At 36.5% G+C, this 24,530-nt stretch overlaps 1 protein-coding gene across 1 annotated transcript in view; it reads left to right on the top strand.

Annotated features, from left to right (window-relative positions):
* Positions 1-24,530, top strand: part of WDPCP (WD repeat containing planar cell polarity effector) — a 307,958-nt gene that overhangs the window by 50,084 nt on the left and 233,344 nt on the right. The window lies entirely within an intron of this gene.

The following is a 24,530-nucleotide window of genomic DNA, read 5'->3' as shown; positions in this document are numbered from 1 at the left end:
TGCTGTTTACAGACACACAGCTGCAGCCTGGGATGGCAACAAAACCAATTATTGACTGAGTTCAGTGAGCATACTTATAACCATTACTTTTCATTTCCATTTGCATGGAGTATTTCTTTCCATCCCTTCATTTTCAATGTGTGTGTGTCTTTAAAGATAAAATGACTCTTTTGTAGGCAGCATATGTATGGATGTTGTTATTTTATCCATTCAGCCACCCTCTGTCTTTTGATTGGAGCATTTAGTCCATTGATATTTAAGGTAATTATGGATAGGTATGTACTTATTACCATTTTGTTAATTGTTTTCTGGTTGTTTTTGTAGTTCTTCTCTGTCTGTTTCTTCTCTTGTTTTCTTCATTTGTAGTTTTATGACTTTTTTTCGTGTTGTGTTTGTGTTCTTTTTATTTTTTGTATATCTATTACAGGTTTTGACTTGTGGTTACCATGAGATTTATATGTAACATCCTTATGTATGAGGCCTGTCCAGAAGGTATCCAGCCATATACTATGAAAAAATAGAGACATTTATTGAAGAAAATATGAGAAACATTGTACATAGGACAATGATGCCTCAGTCCCCTCCAAAGTAGGCACCTCGGGACCTCACACAGTCCTTCCAATTGCCATCTGCTGCCCCATCATATTTTCCTGAATGTCATCAACGGTCTGAAATCTCTTCCCTTTCAAAGGTGATTTTAGTTTTGGGAAAAGCCAGAAGTCTCAGGGTGCCAAATCTGGGCTGTAGGGGGGTGAGTCACCTGGGTGATTTGATGTTTTGCCAAAAAACTCTGCACGAGATGCATGAGCAGGCATGTTGTTATGTAGAAGTTGCCAATTACCAGTTGCCCATAGCTGTGCCCTTCTAAATCATCTGAATAGTTTCTGGGGAGAAATGTTCAAGCTTAATTCAAAATTTGATGCAAGTTCGTTGCTCTCCTTGCTCAGTCATTTTGAGAGCTTGTTTGGAGGTTCTAGCAGGGGGAGTGCACCTGCTCGTACACCCTTGACCGAAAACCAATCCTCTCCTCTAGTGGGAAGGTCGTCCTCTTCAGTCAAGTACACCGCTTCAGGAGGGAGGCACATGGATCAGTGAGGGAGGTAGGGGACCCCCACCTAGCCAGCCAGATCAGCTGAATCAACCCTGGCAATCAATGGTGTGACAGATGTCGCAGCCAGATTGCCCTCACATCCTCGCTCAGTCATTTTGAATGTGATGGCCACATAGTACACATGCACGCTCAACGGCATCTATCACCCCCCCTGACTAGTACAGTGAAGTTGTCAGTGTTCACACATGAGCATTCCAGTCCTCTCTCCTTGGCTGCCAGGTTACATTGCTGTCATGCAAACTGTTCTCGTTATATTAACAATGGCTGGACTTTTTCTGGACAGACCTCATATATAGCATTTTGTTTTAAGTTAATGGTCACTTAAGTTTGAAAGCATTCTAAGACTTCCCCCCTGCAATGTTTTATGTTTTTGACATCATATTTTATATCTTTGTGAGCGTGCATGTATTTGTGTGTGTATTCATTAACTTGTAGATACAGATGATTTTACAATTTTTTTTTGTTTTAACCTTTATACAAGTTATAAGTTGTTGATCCAATACCTTTACTATATGTTTGCCTTTACTAATGACATTTTTTCATATGTTTTCTTATTTCTAGTTTTGAACTTTTTTGTTCTTTAATGAAGTCCCTTTTATTATGTCTTTTAATGCTGGTTTAGGGGTGAATGAAATCTTTTTAGCTTTTGCTTGTCTGGGAAACTTGATCTCTCCTTCAATTCTGAGTGATAACCTTGCCTGTTAGAGTATTCAGGATTATAGATTTTATCCTGTTGCATATTTTGTGCCTCTCCATCCTCGCCTCTAGAGTTCCTATTGCGGAGCCCGATATGGGTTTTGGACCTCTTGCTCTTCAGGAAGGACCTCAGTGTTTGTGATATCCCTTCCACTTGGCATGCCACACTAGAGGTATGGGTCCTGACTAGATCACGTCTTCGCCCCTCTTAGCCACCCTCATGTGGCTTTTTCTTTGTGTCCTCAGTTGTAGAGAATCTCTTCTGTTAGTCTTCAGGTCATTTTCATGATATTTGCTCTATAGTCATGTACTGCATAATAATGTTTTGGTCAATGACAAACCGAATGTATGACAGTGGTCCCATAAGATTAAAGCTGAAAAATTTATATTTCTTAGTGATGTCGTAGCCCTCATTACTCACGTATTTGTGGTGATGCCGGTGTAAACAAACCTACTGTGCTGTGAGTTGCATAAAAGTACAGCACACACAACTACGTACAGTACATAATACTTGATAACAAACTGTCTTACTGGTTTACGTACTTAGTACACTGTACTTTTTATCATTATTTTGGGATGTACTCTTTCTAGTTACAAAAACATTTCCTGTAAAACACCATGCCATGTTATGCCAGCAGCAGTCTCATACAGCCTCTCCTGTTTTCCTTGTTTCTTGACTGCATCATTTTCTCTTGTGCTTCATTCAGTCTTGTGTTGTTCCATGTATGGTTGCTCCTAAGCATACAAAATCCACTGCTAATGGTGTCAGTAAGCTGTATCTAGTAACTGATCGGGAAATGAAATTAAAAGTGATGGACTACAAAGGTGGAACATCAGTGATGATGGTTGATCGCCAGTCAGACATGTCCCATTCTACCACAGCTATGATATGAAGTACAAGAACGAAGTGACAGAAGCAGTTTCTGCTTCATTGAAGTCAATGAGACTATCAGAAATTAAAGAAGGTTGTTTTTGTTTTTTAGGTTCGGTTGTTGATGTGAGTTTGTTGAGAAACAACTTTTTTATTTTTTGTCTGATATAGGCCCTTCTCAAATTTTTAAAATATATTTTATTGATTATGCTATTACAGTTGTCCCATTTTTTTCTCCCTTTTATTCACCTCTGCCCTGTACCCACCCTCCCACTAGCATTCCCCCACCTTAGTTCATGTCCGTGGGTCATACGTATAAGTTCTTTGGCTTCTCCATTTCCTACACTATACTTAACCTCGCCCTGTCTATTTTGTACCTACTATTTATGCTTCTTATTCCCTGTACGTTTTCCCCCATTCTCCCCCCTCACCCTCCCCACTGATAACCCTCCATGTGATCTCCATTTCTGAGAATCTGTTCCTGTTCTAGTTGTTTGCTTAGTTCTTTTTGTTTTTGTTTTTTAAAGACCAGACATAGAAGCATATATCTCTCTGCACCATGATAGTCATGGACAAAGGGGGGGAAAATTGGGATATTCAAAAAAAGGCTGGACCCAACTACAGTGTTGAATTTACTGCTAGTTTTTGGTGGTTTAAATGATTCAAGGATCGTCATTCATTACGTAATGTGAAAGTGAGTGGTGAGTCTGTGTGTGAGTGCTGATGTGAAGGCAGCTGAAGAATTTTTGGAAACTCCAGACAAGCTGATTGCGGAGGAAAATTACTTGCAAGAGCAAATATTCAATATGGATGAAACTTCTCTATTCTGGAAACAGATGCCTGAAAGGACTTCATCCATGAGGAGGTCGAGTCAATGTCAAGTTTCAAGGTTTTAAGGACAGGATAATGATGTTGCTTGGAGGGGGGTGGGCAGTGTTGCATGCTATAAATTGAAACCCTTTGTGATCTGGCACAATTAGAGAGAGCCCAAGAGTCTTTAAGCATATCAACAATGCACCTACTACCAGGATACTACAGGAGCAACAAGAAGTCATGGATGACCCAGTGCTCTTCCAAATTGCCCTCCTGAATTGCTATGCCAGCTAAATGGGCAAGCGCTATGTGAAGAATAATGTACCTTTCAAGATTTTGCTTGTTGTTGGTAATACTCTCAGACATCCTTCTGTTATTGGTGATCTTTATCAATGTATCAAAGTGGTGTTTCTCCTCAGACACCACCTCTTTGATTCTACCAGGAGGTCAAGGATTTATAACAGTTTTTGAGGTCTACTACTTAAGGAAGATTTTTTGTTCAGGCTATTGCTGCAACTTAGGAAGATACCAAGAAAACACTGATGCAATTCTGGAAGGATTACAACATCTGCAACTGCATCACGAACGTTGCTTGGGCCTGGGGTGATGTCACTAAGCACTGTGTGTATAGCAACTGAAAGAACATGAGATTTGTTCATGGCTTCAGAGGATTTGCCAAGAGTGAGGAGGTGGCAAAAATTAACAGGCTATGGCTGAGATGGCAAATAACTTTAACTTGATTGTGGATGAGAATGACATTGAACAACTACTAGAGGTGATTCCTGTGGAATTGACTAATATGGACTTGTTGGATCTAGAACGGGAACTCATAGCTGAAGAAGAGGCAAGAGACAAGGAAACTGCAGCCCTGACTGGTGTGACTCAGTGGAATGAGCGCTGGCCTGTGAACCCACGAGTTGTCAGTTTGATTCCCTGTCAGGGCACATGCCTGGGTTGCAGGTTTGGTCCTTGGTCAGAGTGTGTGCAAGAGGGTTTATGCAAGAAACATCCCTGTTGTTTCTTACATCGATGTTTCTCTCTCTCTCTTTCTCTCTTTCTTCCCCTCTCTCTAAAGTAAATATTAAATAAATATTTTTTAAAAAGAAAAATACTTTTGTACAGTTGTAAAATATGTTTTAAGCTAAGTGTTATTGCAAAAGAGTCAAACCATTTAAAAAGTTAAAGTTTATGAAGTCAGATGTTACGCTAAGGTTAATTTATTATTGAAGAAAGAAGTGCTTATTAAATTTAGTGTAGCATAAGTGTATAATGTTTATAAAGTCTACAGTAGTGTAGACTTCACATTCACTTACCACTCATCACCAGCTCACCCAGAGCAACTTCCAGTCCTGCAAACTCGATTCATGGTGAGTGCCCTATACAGGTGTAACATTTTAAATATTTTATATAATATTTTTACTGTACCTTTTCTATGTGTAGATACACAATTGTGTTACAATTGCCTGTAGTATTCAGTACAGTAACATTATGTACAGGTTTGTAGCCTAGGAGCAACAGGCTGTACTATATATCCTTGATGTGTAGTAGGCTATACCATTGAGGTTTGTGTAAGTGTGCTCAGTGATATCCCCACATTGATGAAATTGCCTAATTATACATTTCTCAGAATGTATCCCCATTGTTAAATGATACAAGACTATGTAATTTCTGTTTTTGTGATTGAAATTGTGTCATGCTAGAATTAATAACTTTTTTCTGTACTTTCTTCCTTGGACATGGTTCTATTTTATTTTCCATATTCTGATTTAATTGTATTTATTGTTTTTCTCCTCCTACCTCCTATTCCCCACTAAGTTATGACCTCCTTAAGTGCAAGTATTACTTGTTTTTTCTTTTCTTTCATATCCCTGAATGCCTGGCCCAGTGGGGTTGGCACTTTGTAGGTCCTTAGCAAATGTAAGTTGAACCAAACTAAAAATAATCAGAAGATGAAATGATACCCAATGAAGTGCTAAAATAATTAGGATATTTTTTTCTTTTATGTTATTGAAATTAGACTCTCTTATGGTTATTGAATAATCAGGAAAAGGAAACCAACATTTATTGAACAATTATCATTTGCCACATATTTTCCAATACATTATCCCTTTTACTCAGTAGCTTAATATAGAGTGCAGTTTTAAAAGCATAGGAAACTTTTTTTATTAATCCTATTGTGTGTGCCTTAGGATAAAAATAATCATAATCTAGAATCTTTCTTGTTTTAGTCTACTGATTTTTAAATATCAGGTAATGATTTCCTATTGCACTAGGGAATTATTAACATTTTAAGCTGTGATGATGTATGCCTGTGTTAAATATATTAAGGTGAAATTGATCCCTTCTCAAGGGACCTTAGTGGTTATTCATAAGCCTTCATTTCTATAAGAAAAGGCTGTTTTTTCCTGAGTTACCTACTTTGGTTCTCCATTCAACTATTGAAACAAAATAATTAAAGTATTATATAAGTGATAATGCTGTGACAAAGGTAGTAATGCTGTGACTATCTTTAGTAACAGTGGAAAAAAAATTAGGGAAGAAAGACTATGAAGGAAGATCCAATCACAATATAATAGGATTCACTGCAGAATTCGTATAAACTGAGTATTTAGGGCTTGTTTACATTTCATTAAGGACTCGTCATAGAGACTGAGGGGCTGAGAACTTAATGAGAGCCACTGTGAAATAAGGGAAGTCAAAATTGAAATAAACCTTCTCTGATATATTCTAGTAACTTGAAGACATTAATTAATTTAACAATCAGCCATAAAAATAATTCATGTTGGGGCTTATTTTTATATTACATGAAGTTTGCTAAGCAAATAGAGTGAAGATTCTTTAGTACTTAAGACATGCCAATTTTAATCAGAAGTTTTAGACACACCAGTTTATTTTTAAACTTTTGTTATAGTAATTAAAAATAATGCTTAAATAGTCATTCAAGTAACTTCCTCCAAGGACTTTCTAAGCAAAATAAATTTAGCCAGAAAATAGTTTTCATTTATATCTTTTTGCCGTGGATTAGTTATACAAGTCTAAACTAACACTTGTCTCAGGTGCTGAGCAGAAGCTTACCTAGAAGGCTCCATTTGGCACAGCACTTAGACAGAGGGCGGGAGAGTAGAAAGAGTGCTGTGCAGATAATCTGTGGACAGGAATTCTAGTCCTGACTGTCCCCCCAAAGCTGACTGAACTTGCTCAAATTGCTTTTATTCCCTGGACCTCAGTTTTCATATCTGTAAATTAAGATGTTTAGAGTCTATCAGGGTTCATTCATTTGGGGATGGAGAGAGGGCAGGCAAATAGGCTCCTTGGAGAAACTGCTGTTCCCTGTTCAGAAAAAATACTTTTATGCACACACACAGACACACACACTGCATATGTACATAAATACCCACGGAATTTAGTACATAATTTCAGAAGGTTACTGTAAAGATTAACTGAAATAATAAATATAAAGAACATTTAGTAGGGTTTGAAAAATGTTATCCCCCCCTTTACTTCACCAGAGTGAGAAAGGTCTTTAACTTCTGAGTTTTGATAAAAAGCCATAGAAAAACGTTTTTCAAGTCTCATTTGGGAAGAAAGGATTTTAAAGTATATAACTATCAAGTTGCATGAGATATTCCCCTTTTTATAAGAAGCCATTTCTTTCAACAGTTACTAGGGATTGTTTTTTAGAGGGGGGTGCCAATCTGTCATCAAAGTGTTGACAAGTGAAATCTGACAAGGTTGAGGTGGTATAGCTGCAGGCTACTTCAAAATTTTTCACTGTCTTTCCTATTTGAAGAGAAAGGATCTCTATCTTTTTTATACTTACTCACTTTGCAACAGCCTTTGATTTATATGATTCTTCAAACAGTAACTCTAAATTGACAAATTATTTTGGCAGTCAGCATTGGTTTAGATAAGAGCATTTCAGTGTTCTCTGTAACTCAGCTTTTTAGGAATGATTCTTGAAATTCAGTTTATTTTTTTCTTCAAAATCACATTACCTTTTATCTATTCAAATGTAGCATAAAACTGTATTTATGGAATTATAATCTAGAATTATCATGATCACATTGCCAACTTTTCTATTTTCCTCGTCTCTTTATTGTTGTGATTTAGATACATCCTAAAAACAAGAATTAAGTTTATATATTTTAAGATCAGAGAGGTAGATACATATGTTGAAGGTGGTGGTAAACAAAGATTATTTTATTGTTATTAATATTATTAGCTAATTCAGTCATATCTTTTTTCTCCTTTCTAAAATGCCTGATATAAGCCATTGCAATTATTTTGCAAGGTCATGGAAGAAGGCACATCAACTACATACAAGTCTCTTTGGAATAATGGAAATTTTGTGCAGCAAAACATTTAAAATGAGCATCAGCAAACAAGATGTTTGTATTAATAGGAACCTAGAAAATGTCTATGCAAAGGTCAACACTGATCTTTAAATATTAGTGAAATTTAATTTGTTGCATGTAATGAGTAGAAAGAAGAAAAGGTAGCAGGCCACAATGAAGAAGCCATTGATAAATCGTCTAAATGTCACAACTGCTTACAGTACAGAAAATGTTAAATTGACAAGATCTATTTAACTAAGTGAATTAAACAGTTTGTACAATGCCCTAGAGAAATATTTTCCAAATTTAAGTACAACAGCAGATTTATAAATACTTTGCCATAATTTATCTTGGGAAAGTGAGGGGACTACTATTTTGTCTAGGCATAGAATTTCTTCTAATCTCTTTTAATAAGAATGATGGACAGGTTTTCTTGGAACATGGGAATCTATTGCCTTTTGCTTCATCTAGAAATAGCATCATCTGAGCAATATTTATCAGCTGTGAGGAACCATCCTCTGGCTATGGCACTTTTGCACAACACTCACTGAATTGAGTTCAAAGAGCTTTCTCTTATGTTATATCCAATATTTTTAAAAATGTGAATCCTACATTCCTTTGTTTTCTTCATTTATAAAGTTGATGAAAAAACTTATAAAGGAAAATGCCCAATGTATATAACAAAAGATTAATATTCATACACAAAGAAATGGATAAAGAACTCAATAAAAAGTTGGGCAAAAGCTAGGAAAAGGTAATTTATAGAAACAAATTGTTAAAAAGTATACAAAAAGATGCTTGACTTCTTTAATGAAAGGAAAATGGAACTTAATACTAACAGAATCCATATTTTACCTACCATATTGGCAAAAGTTAAAACTTTGATAATACTCTATCTTACTGAGGTCTTAGGGAAGTGGGCAGTCATGTTATTGATGGATCTGTAAATTGGTGCAATCTTGGAGGCCAGTTTGGCAGTACCTGTCAAAACAAGGTGTGTGCATATATTTTCATAGTAGTAGTAGTATTTGTAAGGCAAAAAGTAGAAACAGAATGGTTTGCATGAAGGGAACAGTGAATTAAATTATGATCACGATCACTATCCAAGGGCACATCTTGCAGTTGTTAAAAAACAATGAGGTAAATCTGTATATGCTAACAGGGAGATATCCATGCTATGGTGTTCAGTGAAAAGAAGCAAATCGTATGTATAGTAAAATCCTGTTTTCACAAAAATAAAAAACAAGTCAGTATGGGTGTGGACATATTCTAGATTCATCAAGAAAGTCTGGAAGGCCACATTGCTGCACAGTGGCTCCCTTCAGAGTGGGGAGGGTGGTGGGAGGGGAACATGTTATTTTAATATTAAATACTTCCATATTTTTTGTATTTTTTTAACAAAAAGTGTGCGTTACTATCATCATTTTAAAACCCAAGAAGAAACAAAAGACCAGAGTGTGTAATAGATTTAAAAGTTTCTCTCATCATTTTTAATGTACTTTTAGGTTTTACAATTTTTAATTTTTTTAAATTAATTTATTTTTAGAGAGAGGAGAAGGGAGGGAGAAAGAGAGGGAGAAAAACACCAGTGTGTGAGAGACACATCTAACAGTTGCCTCTCTAATAGTTGCCTCATGCACACTGGGGACCTGGCCTGCAACCCAGGCGTGTGGCCTTACCTGCCCTGAACAGAAATTGAACCAGCAACCTTTTGCTTTATGGGATGATGCCCAACCCACTGAGCCACACTGGTGAGGGCCCTATAGCTTCTTTTAAAAATTAGGACATGATAGTGGTTTTAACATACTGCTTTGTGCTTTTGTATTTTGCTTCTACCATTTAATTACTGAGTATTATTTGTTAAATCTAAAATTTTATAAGTTAAAGTATTACCTTCTAGCATTTATTCAATACTTGCAATGGGTGATAATTATCAAGTAAAAATGTCCTGAATATTAACACTTAGCATTTAGGTTGAAAGGTATCTAGACTTCTGAACTGATCTAGAAGTTTATATGCTATGATATAATATAGAAAAAATCCATATACAGTTTGTATGGAAAATAATATAATTAATAAATAATACAATAATAAACTCTGTGTTTTGTGTACTCACAAGTGTAAATCTACTTTTGCCAAAAAAAAAAAAAAAAACACTTGAAGATAAATGTCACTAAGGAAGCTAGGACGCTTATTTGATAATTGTTGTTTGAATAAAATTAAAGGATAAAGTTTTCAGCATTATAGGCAATTAGGTGTGCAATATCCACTAATAACGTTCAGCACTTTTCTTCTTCAAAGCATTATACATTAATTAATACTTACAACACTCTTACAAATGTAGATGAATATTATTATCTCTTTTGCAGGTGGGGAAATTGAGGCAGAGAAGTTAAATGATTTGGAGTAAATGTGTCACAGCAGGATTAGAATTAAGACATTTTTGGCTCAGAGCCCAACATTCAGAGCAGTAGAACCACACCTGCTTTAGAAGACTTAATCTCTGTGTCCTCGATACAGCATTAAACCATATTGAGGTCATCTCTACGTTAAAATCCATTAAGAATGAGTTTGATCCCTATATGACCACTTAAAAACACACAACATTTTCTCTTCCATGGCTTTCCTGACACTATATTGTCTTATTTTGTCTTTTTCAAAAATTTTCTCCTTGTTGGAAAATTACAAAAATATCTACTTCTGGGATCTTTTTCAGTGGTTTTAACTTTCCCTTCTATATAGAAAGTCCCACAATAGCTTTTATATGGTCCAGGCCCCTTTTCTGTATTTCTATCTATCAGCTAGACATTTCTACCCCCATCTACCATTATACCTTAAGCTCCCGTTGTTTCTAAAATTCAACTTAATGACAATGGCAAAACTTGGTCCTCTTCCAGACTAACCTATTTTTATATATGTTTTAATTCAAATGTTGCCCTTGAAACTAGGATGCACCGGGTGGGAACAGATAAGGGTAAGAGGTTCCTGGGAACCAGATGTGGCCAAGAAAAATGGTATTTTTGACTGCTTTTACAGGGTGAAGAAGCTGAAGCATAGTCTAAGGAAGAGGAAAAGCCAGAGTATAACTGAGGGTCAAGACTAAAGTCTAACAGAGACTAAGTAGTCAGGTCAGGTGCTAGGCAATTGAGGTGTGTGGGTTGAGTAAATGAGGCAATCTCTGTGGACAGAATGCACTGGAACCCTTTTACCTGTCACGTGGTGATGGAGATGTGCATACTCAGTGGAGCCATGTTCAAAGCAAGGGTCACTCTCTGTGCTGTAATCAGACCCCATCCCTTGGTGGTTATTCCAGATTCTTCCTATTGATTACAGGTATTTGATAGTAAAGACTCCGCTTTGTAAATCTTTCTATCTATGACTTGTGGTAAAATGTCACATACCTCAAGTGCTCAAAGTATTTGTGACCTTTAATTACTATTTAGATATCATAGGACTCTCTCAGGTCCAAACGACCCAGTGTTCCTAATATTCTAGTCTTCTGTTACAATAGGTTCAATCCAAGCTTGAGGTTTCTTTATTTTGAGACTCCTCTGTCCTTTACATAACTTTATGATTACTTAATAGTTTTGCTTAATGTTGAATATCTCCTTTTTTTTTGTTCTGATAACATGACATTGATTAAATATGTTCATGCATATGCGTTACTGGTATTAATGTAATTCTGTGTTGATGTAATTAGATAAGAGATTATGGGGGAAATATACTATGTTTTATGAATTGAAAATACCCAATAATTGTTAGCATAGGTAGCTACTTAGTTATAAATAAAGGAAGTGAGCAAAGGGAATCAGACATTAAGCCTAATGAACTAGGGAGCTGAATCAGACATTAAGCCTCATTCACTAGAGAGCCCCAGCAGTCATAGGCTCCCAAGGGGACTGACATATCCTCCGCCCTCAGGACCTAATCTCCGAAGAAGGTAGGAAATATTGGTTACCAGTAATTAGACGGGATTACCGAGGGAGGGATAAAAACAGTAGGGGATTATTTCACTTAGCATAATGCTCTCCAGTTCCATCCATGCTGTTGCAAAGGGTATAAGCTCCTTCTTTCTCTCTGCTGCGTAGAATTCCATTGTGTAAGTATACCATAGTTTTTGGATCCACTCATTCGCTGATGGGCACTTAGGTTGCTTCCAGTACTTGGCTATTGTAAATTGTGCTGCTGTGAACATTGGGGTGCATAGGTTCTTTTGGATTGGTGTTTCACGGTGAGGGACAAATACCATATGATATCACCTTTAACTGGAACATAATCAATAGAAGAAAAAAGTAAACAAAATATAACCAGAGACATTGAAGTTAAGAACAATCTAACAATGGTCAGGGGGGAGTGGGGAGGGCACAGTGAGGAGAGGGGATTACAGGAACTACTAAAAAGGACACATGGACAAAATCAAGGGGGAGGGTGGGGGAAGGGGAGGGAGGTGAGTTCAGCTGGGGTGGGGTGGAGGGATGGGGAGAAAAGGCATACAACTGTAATTGAATAACAATAAAAATTAAAAAAAAAAAACAGTAGGGGAAATTCCTCTGCTGGGTACCTGTGCTGCAGAAGCCAAGATGGTGCAGGAGGAGGTCCCGCTACTTTGAGGCATGTGTGGTAGGGGCCATGATGACAAACATGACCAGCATGGACATGTCTAATCTGGGAAAAGGCCATATTGGTTAGGGGGAGGGCCTCACACCAACCCTCAAAGGATTGGAAAATAGATTGATTAGTTTGAAAGAGCACCTGGTCTTTCCCAAGATCAAGGTAATATAATCAAAGCTTTACAAAGGCCTGTCTCTGTAGCATTCATTTGTTCGTGCGTGCGTTCTCTCCCTGGAGCAGCCATGCGGGCCCAGCAGCTGTGTGGGTCCAAGCACTGGCCTGGGTAAACTCCAACTGGAGTTTACAGCCAAAGAGTGCCAGTTGGAGCACAGCCAGGAACAGAGACTAAGTAGCCAAATGGAGACAGAGACTAAACTGGACTAAACTTTGGCATGGATTGAACCAGTGGCACAGAATTTCTGGACCCTGGCCCTTACTCTGGGCTTGGTGAAGACAAGGCTGGACTTCTTCCATAATGGGACAGAGCTGAACTGCCCAGCTGTCGTTGAGACCCAGACTCCGGGCACCTGGGGACAGTTCTTTATGTTTGCCCCAGCTTCATTAAATCTTACCACTACACCTCATCCTCCCATGTGAGGTCCCTGAAATGCTTTTCCGGTGACACCACAAGAACCTATTTCTACAGACAACATGAGTGACTAGAACACCTAAAACAACTAACCTGGGGTTTAACTTAAATTCATGCTCTTCGGTTATCTTTATTTTTGTTCATTTTTTATTGATGAATAAATGTCTTCTTTAGCAAATGTATGTTCTAAGTTCATGCCCAAGATATTCCCTTAGGTTACTTGAGGTATTTTGCTAATATACCTTCATCTTAAATGTCTTGTTGGTGCCATGGTATCCTTTATCTTTGTTAAACTACACCAGTGTCTTCTCTGTTAATTCTTTCCCATCATGTTTTACATTAAGGTCTAATTTCTTCTCAAGTTTCCCGTCCTTCCCAAAGCAGTCAAAATAGCTGATCTCAGAAATCAGGAAAGGCAAGTATTTTGCAGAATTATTTAGTGGCAAGGTAGTTTTTATCTGTAAAGCATAGTTTTTATTTTTAAAAAGATTATGAAAAATATAACAAGTCACAGCATCTTAGTGCAGCTGTTTCTATTTTGCATGTTACTTTCTTAAAATTTAGTTTATATGGTAACAATTATTCTTAAGGCAAATAAATATTAATTTATTTTAATGAGCTCTCTATAATCCTCTTATCTCTGTGTCCTGAAAATTTGGGCTATCATAGATTCTGTGCCTGCCTCCCCCACACACAATAAAAAAAATCTAGATTTAGGTCAAACTCAATTTAAATTATGCTTCTTATTCTCGCTTGGACACTGAAGTTTGGATTTAGAATGGCCTTTGGAGACATCTGACATTGTCATCAACTACCTTATAAAATGAAAATATTAGAAAGTTGTAAAGTTAAAAAAATATTTTAAAATAAAAAATTATGGTTAATTTTTGTTTAGGTTCTTCCATCTGCTATTCTTTTCATTTGGATAATTCTTTTTCCTATTCAATATTCAATATTAAGGCAATTTGCTGTATTTTTTAATTAATTCATTCTTCCATTCATTTCCCCCCTATATAACTACTTTGTTTTAGTTCTAAGTCCAAGTGCATTGGGTTTTATCGCCAACACAAGGGCACTGAGTGGGGCAGCATTTTTCAGCTTTACACACCCTCTCCCAATATTCAGAATCCAGCATTCTTCTTAAATTCATTTTTCCCCATTTCAAAACAACTATTTATGCACTAATACAATATTTGAATAATACGAGTTCAATCTTGACTTCCTCCAGGCAGATTGTTCAAACAAGGACATTCTTTTCAACCGTTGGCATTCTTGAGTAAAATGCAAGATGTTCTTTCTGCATTTTTCAGAAAGAAACAGCGCACTGTGGAGACAGCAAGATATCTTGAGGACTAAAAAGGAACTTGAGTGGCTCTCTCTATGGAGCACACCTTCACCTTTCCCCAACTCCCCTCTACACCAGGCATGTTTGCCTTGAATATCTCTTTCCCCTAAGCTCTAAGGGCCCTTCTTTTGCCTCTGTAACTTGTTTCCTGAGCCCATTTCTTCAATAGCTCACTTCTTTCTTTCTACCTCTGTGACTTTCTAAATAAACTTTCTCTTATAGTTTGAGTCTTGGCTCTGAATTCTTTCTTAGCCAGAATTTAAGTACCGAGGTTGTAAAACCAATGTCTGGCCTAACACCAGGAGTCTAACACCTGATGCTGTTTTCACTATCAAAAGTAGGACCCTGAAAGAGCACCAAAAAAAAAAAAAAAAAAAGGAATCACATTAGTGACCACCATATTGGGACCTAGGAATTTTAGTTGATACCAAATGCAATTGTAAAGAAAAGCAAGTTTAGAAAGGAGAGTGATTCCACAAAGTGACTTACCAGAGTAAAAAATAAATGAAGGAAAATGTTATAATTGGCTTTTAATTCACTCTAATGATTAAATTGCCATAATTTGCATAGACTACAGACAAATGATTGAATGTCAGCTCTGACATTGCCCTGAATCTTTTGTCACAGAAAATATTTGGGCCAAATATTTTCCCCAAATTAAAGGAAGCTGCAGAGTCTGGACTATACACACACCTTTCAGTTAACTTGTGTTTTTCAAATATTTGGCTCAGACTTTTCCCAGAGATACTACATTTACAAAATCAAGAAACATTTTAGGAGTAAACAAAAGGCACCAGTACCATTATTATAAAAGCAGAAGGAAAAATATGTAAATAATACCTTTTAATCAAAGTAAATATTCTACAGGCATAATTTTCAAAACATTAAGAGTTATTTAAATTTATTATAAATCAAAGATTTAAATTTTGCAAGTACACTTATTTGATTTATAAAGTCTTTTATGTTCAATTATTTAGTGGTAATTATTAGTAAGTTTACATTGCTGAGCAAAATCATCAGCTTAGACATTAAAAACTACCATTATAAAAACATCACTACAAGGTCAGTGTCAAATTGCCTTTACTAGACAGCTCAAGGACTGCTTCCATGCGATATTAGAAATGTTTTTTTTTTTTAGAAACTAGTTTTTTAACACCCAAATCCCTCTCAAAGCACAAAGACCTCAAGAGCAGTGATATGAAGGTAGCTTGAAATACAGGTAAAGTCCTTCAAACAAAGAAAATAGATGGTGTACACCAGCTTATGTTGATCATTAACTTTAAAAGTACATAATACTTGTGTCCTTTATAGTAGCTCCTATAGACCCCTCTCCCCACTGTCCCCTCCCCACTCCAGAGAAAATGCAGACAATTGTAACTGAATAAAAATAAAAAATATAAATAAATAAATCTGAGATTGTTCTTAATTTCAAAAAATAAATAAAAGTACATAATACAATTTTAAAGGTAGAAGTTAATTTGAAGGGCCTTCAGTTCTTTCTTCCTCCAGCACTTGGGCTTCTTTTTTAGCTTCCCCATCCTTCACCTCCTGTTGGGAAGCCAGGAATTTGTCTTTGTTGCTGTCCTTTACCCGTTTCATTTTACTGTTCTGAAGCCAAATGTTGACTTGTCTCTTCATGATGGCTAGGGCATGGGAAACCTTGATTCTTCTATTTCTGGTCAACAAAGGTTAAAAAGGAATTCCTTTTCCAGGTGTAGCATTTGGGAAGGACATTAGGCTGTGGTCTCATCCAGGGGAATATTTGCAAAAGAGTGGAGCTCTGATTTAAGTGACCTGGGTCCTCACCAGTGTTACCACTAGATGATTTACAGTCATGATATCGTACTAGCTTAGCCTCTTTCTGGGTCATAAACATTGGCTGTCTCTGTAAGTTGTCCTATATTCAAGGAACTTTGCAATCTCCCCAGGATAGTTAATCCTGCCATGGGGGAGGGGGGAGGGGCAGGGCTGGCCATTGAGGAGGTGGAGGGGGTAGGACTTGCTCCCCAGCCAGAATGCAACTTAGTCCTGGCCAGGATCAATTGCCTCCACCACAGCAACCTGGCCACATGGGCAGAGGTGATGAGTATGGGGGCACAGGAACCTGCTGGGTGGGTGCGACTGCGTGAAGGGAGCCTGTGTGCTGCAGGGGGGATCATGTGAGGGGCAGGGAGGGAGGGCATGTTCTGTACAAGCTTTGGGGGAGGGCCTGTGTAGGAAGTCAGAAGGGCTGTTGTCATATAGTTGCAAGGCAACATTGAAACAAGAGAAAAAAAATAAGGGTATTGATTTTGTCTCCTCCCACCATGTCCAACAAATTTGTTTTATTTACTCTATCAATTCTCTTTAATTTTATATGGCCTTACTAGCAGATATTTGAAGTTCATGGGAAGAGAGGGATGAATAACCCACATTTGATTATCTTTTGCCACTGATAATGCATAACCCCTGCAAAGCCTTCTCCTTAATTATATATATTTTGTGGAGTCCACAGGAGTTGTCACACGTTCATAAACAAGCCCAGTCATTAATGGACATTGCCATTTTCTTCTGACTTGCCATACCTAGTACTTGTTAGGTGTGCTTTTAAAAAAATTTTAATCTTTATTGTATTCTTTTTCCATTTAATTCCCTTAAACCCCCTCCCCCCAGCAATCACCCCCCCATGTCCATGAGTCCTTTTTCCTTTCTGCTCAATCCCTCCACCCTCTAACCTACACCCCGCCCCCAGCTGTCATCCTGCTCTGCATCTCTGAATCCATCCCCATTTCCTTGTGCAGTTTGTTCATTAAATACCACATATGAGTGAAATCATATGGTATTTGTCTTTCTCTGACTGGCTTATTTCACTTAGCATAATGTTCTCCAGATCCATCTGTACTGTTGCAAAGTGTAAAGTTTTCTTTTCTTTTCTTTTTTTTTTTTTACAGCTGAGTAGTATTCCATTGCGTAAATGCCCCATAGTTGTTTTATCCACTCATCTACTGATGGACACTTGGGCTGTTTCCATGTCTTGGTGATTGTAAATAATGCTGCAATGACAATAGGGGTGCTTCTGTTCTTTTGAATTTCCATACTGCTTTCCACAGTGGCTGCACCAACCTGCATCCCACCAACAGTGCAAAAGGGTTCCTCTTTCTCCACATCCTCACCAGCACTTGTTGTTTGTTGATTTATTGATGATAGTCATTCTGATAGGTGTGAGATGATACCTCATTGTGGTTTTAATTTGCATTTCTCTGATGATTAGTGACATTGAGTATCTTTTCCTATGTCTATTGCCCATCTGTATGTCCTTTTTGGAGAAGTGTCTATTCAGGTCCTTTGCCTGTTTTTTAATTGTGTTGTTTCTTTTTCTTGGTGTTGAGTTTTGTAAGTTCTTTATAAAATTTGGATATTAACCCCTTTCTCCCATTCTGTGGGTTGTCTTTTTAGTTTGTTGATGGTTTCCTTTGCTGTGCAAAACTTTTTAGTTTGATGTAGGCCCATGTGTTTATTTTTCCTTTTGTTTCCTTTGCCTGGGAAGATACATCTCATAAAATACTGCTACGAGCAATGTCCAGATTGTGCTACCTATGTTTTCTTGTAGGATTTTTATAGTTTTGGGTCTAACATTTAAGTCTTTGATCCATTTTGAATTTATTCTTGTGTGTGATGTAAGAAGGTGGTCTGGTTTCATTTTTCTGCATGTAGCAATTTTCCCAACACCATTTATTGAATAGACTATCTTTAGCCTATTGTATGTGCTTGCTTCCTCTGTTGAATATTAATTGACTATAAAGGTGTGGGTTCATTTCTGGGCTTTCTGTTCTGTTCCATTGATCAATGTGTCTGTTTTTATGCCAGTAGCATGCTGTTTTGATTACTATGGCCTTATAATATAGTATAGTGTGATTACTCCATTTTGTTGTTCTTCCTCAGGATCACTTTTGCTATGCAGGGTCTTTTGTGGTTCCATATAAATTTTTAAAATATTTGTTCTGGTTCTGTGAAATATGTCATTGGAATCATGATAAGAATTTCATTGATTTTATAGATTGCTCTGGGTAGTACGGACATTTTAATGATGTTAAATCTTCCTATCCGTGAACATGGTATATGCTTCCACTTACTTGTATCTTCTCATAGTTCTTTCTTCAGTGTCTTATAATCCTCCAAGTACAGGTCTTTTACATCCTTGGTTAAGTTTATTCCTAGGTATTTTATTCTTTTTGAAGCAAACATAAATGGGATTATTTTCTTAATATTGCTTTTTGTTAGATCATTATTGGCATATAAAAATGCAACTGATTTCTGGATATTAATTTTGTATCCTGCTACTTTGCTGAATTCATTTATCAGTTCTAGTAGTTTCTTGGTGGAATCTTTAGGGTTCTTTATGTACAGTATCAAGTCATCTACAAATAAAGTCAGTTTTACTTCTTCCTTTCCATTTTGGATGCCTTTTATTTCTCCTCCTTGTCTGATTGCTATGGTTAGGATTCCAGTACTATGTTGAATAAGAGAGGTGAAAGAGGACATCCCTGTCTTGTTCCTGATATCTAGGGGAACACTTGTAGTTTTTGCCTGTTGAGTATGATGCTGGCACTGGGTTTGTCATTTATGGCTTTTATTATTTTTAGTTATGTTCCCTCTAATCTCACTTTGCTTAGAGTTTTTATCACAAATGGATGCTGGACTTTATCAAAAGCTTTTTCTACATCTATTGATATGATCATGTGGTTTTTATCCTTTATTTTGTTTATGTGGTAAATCACATTTATTGATTTGCAAATGTTTTTCCAACCTTGCATTCTCGGAATAAATCCCACTTGATTGTGGTGTATGATCTTTTTAATGCATGCTGTATTCTGTTTGCGAATATTTTGTTGAGGATATTGGCGTCTATGTTCATCAGGGATTTTGGCCTGTAATTTTCTTTCTTTGTATCTTTCTCTGGTTTTGGAATTAGGATAATGCTGACCATGTAAAATGAGTATGGGAGCCTTCCCTCCTCTTGAATTTTATGAAATAGTTTGAGAAAAAGAGGTGTTAGTTCTTTTCAGAATGTTTGGTAAAATTCACGTGTGAAGCCATCCAGTCTAGGACTTTTATTTGTTGGGAGTTTTTTGATTACTGCTTCAATCTCACTAGGTGTAATCTGTCTATTCAGATTCTCTGATTCTTCCTGGTTTAGTTTTGGAGCATTTTATGTTTCTAGGAATTTATTCATTTTGTCCAGGTTGTCTAGTTGTTTGGCATATAGTTCATAATATTTTTTAATAATCTTTTGTATTTCTTTGGTGTCAGTTATTTCTCCTCTTTCATTTCTTATGATGTTTATTTGGGTCCTTTCTCTTTTTTTCTATATGAGTCTGATTAAAGGTTTGTCAAACTTCAACTGTAATTGAACAACAATAAAATAATTTTTTAAAAAATGTTTGTCAATCTTGTTTATCTTTTCAAAGAACCAGCTCTTGGAATCACTGATCTTTTGTATTTTCTTTAAGACTCTGTTTCATTTATTTCTGCTCTAATCTTTATTATTTTCTTCCTTCTGCTCACTTTGGGCTTTGTTTGTTGTTCCTTTTCAAGTTCCTTTAAGTGTGAAGTTAGATTGTTTTTTTGAGCTTTTTCTTGGTTTTTGAGATAGGCCTGCAATGCTATGAATTTCCTTCTTAGGATTACTTTCCCAGTGTTCCTCAGATTTTGGATTGTCATGTCCTCATTTTCATTTGTTTCAAGGTGTCTTTTGATTTCTTCCTTAATCTTGTTGTTAACCCATTCATTATCTAATAACATGTTATTTAGCTTCTATTTCTTTGTGTGTGTTTTTCAGTGTTCTTGTGATTGATTTCTGGTTTCATAGCATTGTGGTCAGAGAAGACACTTGATATGATTTCAATCTTCTTCATTTATTAAGACTAGTTTTGTGTCCTAACATGTGGTCTATCCTAGAAAACGTTCCATGTACACATGAAAAGTGTGTATTCTGCTGCTTTAGTGTGAAATACTCTGAAGATATCAATGAAATCCATTTGATCTAGTGTTTGTGCAGGGGTGTCAAACTCATTTTAACTGGAGGGCCACATCAGCCTCGAGGTTGCCTTCAAAGTGCTGAATGTAATTTTAGGACTGTATAAATGTCGTTACTCCTTAACTAGGGACAAGGAGCTCGGTGATGCTGCCAGGTAGGAACAAGGCGCCGGGCCGGATAAAACCAGGTGGAGGGCTGGATTTAGCCCGTAGGCCTTGTGTTTGCCACCTGTGATTTAAGGCCACTGTGTCCTTGTTGATTTTCTTCTGGGAAGATCTATCCATTGAAGTCAATGGGGTGTTGAAATCCCCCACTCTAACTGTGTATCTGTCCATCTCTCCCTTTATGTCCATCAAGATTTGCTTCACATATTTAGGTTCTCCTAAGCTGGGTGTGTAAATGTTTACTAGGGTTATATCTTCTTGTTGGATTCTTCCCTTTATCATTATGAAGTGTCCTTCTTTGTGCCTGGGTGTTAAAGTCTATTTTGTCAGATATAAGTACTGTTACCCCAGATTTTTGTTTCTTTACATTTGCGTGAAATGTGTTTTTCCATCCCTTGAGTTTTAAAAGTGTGTGTGTATCTTTTGATCTGAGATGGGTCTCTTGGGGACAGCGTATATATGGGTTTTATATTTTATTTTTTTGGTTTTATTTATTCATTCATTCATTTATTTTCAGAGAGGGGCAAAGGGAGGCAGAAAGACAGGGAAACATTGATATGCAAAGATACATCAATCTTGGGAATCCAGCTTGGGTGGGTCTTATATTCTTATCTATTTAGCTACCCTTTTGGTTGGAGCATTTAAGCCATTTACAATTAAGTTGATTATTGATAGATATGTATTTAGTGCCCTTTTATTGTTAGACTATTTTCTTTTTATTTTCTTTCTCCTTCTTCTTAAAGCAAGGCTTTTAACATTTGTTGTGGTACTGGTTTGGTGTTAACAAACCCCTTTAGCTTTTTCTTGTCTGGGAAGCTCCTTATTTCTCCTTGAATTTCAAAATATAACCATGCTGGCTAAAGTAGCCTTGGTTGTTGTCCCCTGCTTTTCATCACCTTGAATATTTCATGCCACTCCCTTCTGGCCTGAAATGTTTCTCTTGAGAAATCATATGACAGTCTAACTGGTGCTCCCTTGTATGTAAGTACTTAACCTTTCTCTTGCGGCTTTTAGGATTCTCTCCTTGTCTTTAAGCCTTGCCATTTTAATTGTGATGTGTCTCCATGTAGGCCTCTTTGGTTCCAACTTGTTTAGGGCTCTCTGAGCTTCCTGGACTTGTCTTTTTCCTTCACTAGATTAGGGAAGTTTTTGCTCATTATTTCTTCAAATAGGTTCTTGATCCCTTTCTCACTGTATTCTCCTTCTGGTATTCCCATGATGCGGATGTTGTTATGCTTCATGTTGTCCAGAATGTTTCTTAAGCTGTCCTCATTTCTTTTTTTACTTCTTCTACTTCTTTTTTTTTTTTCGTTCTCTGCTTGGGTGTTTTTTCCTAACTTGTCTTCTACATCACTGATTCAGTGCTCTGCTTCATCTAACCTACTGTTTATTACTTCTAGGTATTATTTATTTCAGATATTGCATTCTTTATTTCTGACTGGTCCTTTTCTTATGGTTCCTATGTCTTTTTTCATTCTATTGAGTGTCCTTATAATCATTTCTCTAAACTCTGTATCTGATGAATTGTTTTCCTCCATTTCATTTGGCTCTTCTGGAGATTTCTCTTGTTCTTTCAGTTGGGGTCGCTTTGTCTTCCCATTTTAGCTGCTGCTTTGTGTTTGTTTCTATGTATTAGGTAGATCTGCAAAGACTCTGGTGTAGGCCTTTATCAGACACTGCTTGTGATTGGCCCTGGTAAACCTCTTTGGAGCTATCAGCAATCCACAGTTGGTATAAGTAATAAAATTACTTATAAAATTTTATCTGTATTTAATTTGCATGATAAAATCTTTTTGTGTAGCTACTAACAGCTAAACTTCAACCTTGTCTTAGATTCTAATTATTGGTATTTGAATAAGCATTACATTGAGTAATGTGATTTTTTAATTTTTAGTATAGTCTGGAAGTTGTGACTTTTGATGCTCAGTATCAGGGGAAGGATGCACCTGTTTCATCACTTCCTTTCTTCCCTGTCCCACTGAAATATCAATCCATTTGCATGTCCCAGTTCAAATACTTCCTCTTATGTAGAAACTTCTCCACCTACAGATGTTTTTCCTATTGTACTTAGTAATTATTCATTCATTTCACCTTGTGAAATAACTGTATAAAGTGAGAGATCATATTTAATACTTTTTTGTTTTTTCCATATAAATGTGCGCAGTGCTAGACTTATTGAGTAATAGTAGCAATAGTAGCAGCAACACCAACAATGGCAACAATTAGGTAAACTGAATAATAGTATCCTTAATACAGTCCTGAGGTAGGTACTTCATTATACCCATTTTATAGCTGTTGGAACTTAGAAATAGAGAAGGTAAGTAATTTGTCCAAGTTAGCTAGTAAGCCAAGAAGTTACTGAATGGAATAAGAAATCAGCCACTTAGAATCTAGAATCTATACACCATGCTTAATAAATTCAAAATAAATATCTACTTAATGAACTAATTATTTAAATAAACAGTCCAGACCTCACTGATCTCAATGAAAATATGCAGCTTACATATTCTCATATAGGAAGTATTTTTGTTTAAGTATAACTATAATGTAATAGTTCTGAAAAGAGCCTCATAAAACTAATGAAAACATTTCCTAAGAACACAGATTTGGAAATATTTTCAGTAACAGCAGGCTCATCAGAGTCATAGGTGACAACTTCTATGAAAGGTAATACTCAATTAAATTGAAAAACTTGTAATTTGTTTAATATCTCTATTTCCCTGTTTCCTGCAGATATGGAACTACATCCTCTTTCATGGTAATACAGTCCACTAGCTCTCTTAACTCCTACCTGTGTACAGTGGCAGCCAGCTTCTGGTTAGAGTAGGACAGATCTGGGGATTGGAAAATCCTTTGTTTTATCTCTAAATTCTAAGGCACTTTAGTATAAGGAAAAGAGTAAATTCAGATCAACTCAAAATTTACTATTATTATAGCCTCTTTCTTTCTACCCTTTTGAAGTTAATTTGTCTATCACTTTTTATCATGCATCCTGATCTACCACCATCCCTGGGACATGTCTTTCTTTTACTCAGATGACTGCATGTTCTCCCTCCCATACCTCTGTATAGCCAAATACAGGAGAGTGCTGTGGTTGTGCGCTCAGACTTTGGAGCCAGTCTGCTTAGATTTAAAGCCTGCTTCTACTACCTACTGGCTGTGTGACCTCTCTGTGCTTTGTTTCCTCATTATAGAAGTAATGATGGCACTAATTCAAAGAGTAGCTGTGACAGTTAAATGAGTCAATACATATCAAACGTATAGACCAATATTTGTCATGAGGTAGGTACTGAGTATTATCTGTTGTTATCATCATCATCATTTGATTGGTAGAATCCTGTACTTCTTTAAGGTTCTCCTAACATTTCACAACTTCTCTGTAGCTTTCTTAGAGGCCCACTGTTCGAGGCTGACTTGGGCTCTTGTTTTATGCTGCTACATTGCTCACTCTGCTATTTTAATAATTAGCACAGTGTGTCTTATTAATTGAACATTCATGTTTCTTGATAATTATAAGTTCATTGAGGTCAAATGTAAAGGTGAAGGAACACCCAAGATGTACACATTTTATACTATGTCTAAAGTTACTTTGGGTTATCACCCTTATGAATAGTGTGGGAAATATTTTTAGTCACTCCTAATGTTAAAGAAGCTGATGGCTTATTTCTTCATCTAAAAGATGTCTTAAAATATTTTTAAGCTTCTTTTGTTATTCAGAAGTTTATTGGAAAGAACAATTCTTTTATGATCTCTAAAAAAGAAAGTGTTGGTAGTTTACTATATGTATTTCTAATACGTAGTAAGGTATACATAGACTGTGGTACTATATGTATTTCCAAGCAGGTATTTGAATGTTTTCTAACTTTTAAAAAAATACTTGTAAAATGTTTGCTTTTTTCTGATTGATTGGTTGTCTTCAAGTCAGACCAAATTGACTAGGCTCTACTTGATTTATAAAATAGTATCAATAATATCCATCA

Source organism: Desmodus rotundus, chromosome 5 (genome assembly GCF_022682495.2).
Source record: "Desmodus rotundus isolate HL8 chromosome 5, HLdesRot8A.1, whole genome shotgun sequence".
In the NCBI taxonomy this organism is placed as follows: Eukaryota; Metazoa; Chordata; class Mammalia; order Chiroptera; family Phyllostomidae; genus Desmodus; species Desmodus rotundus.
The sequence above is the reverse complement of the archived record's forward strand: the minus strand, read 5'-3'. Positions and strand labels throughout refer to the sequence as shown.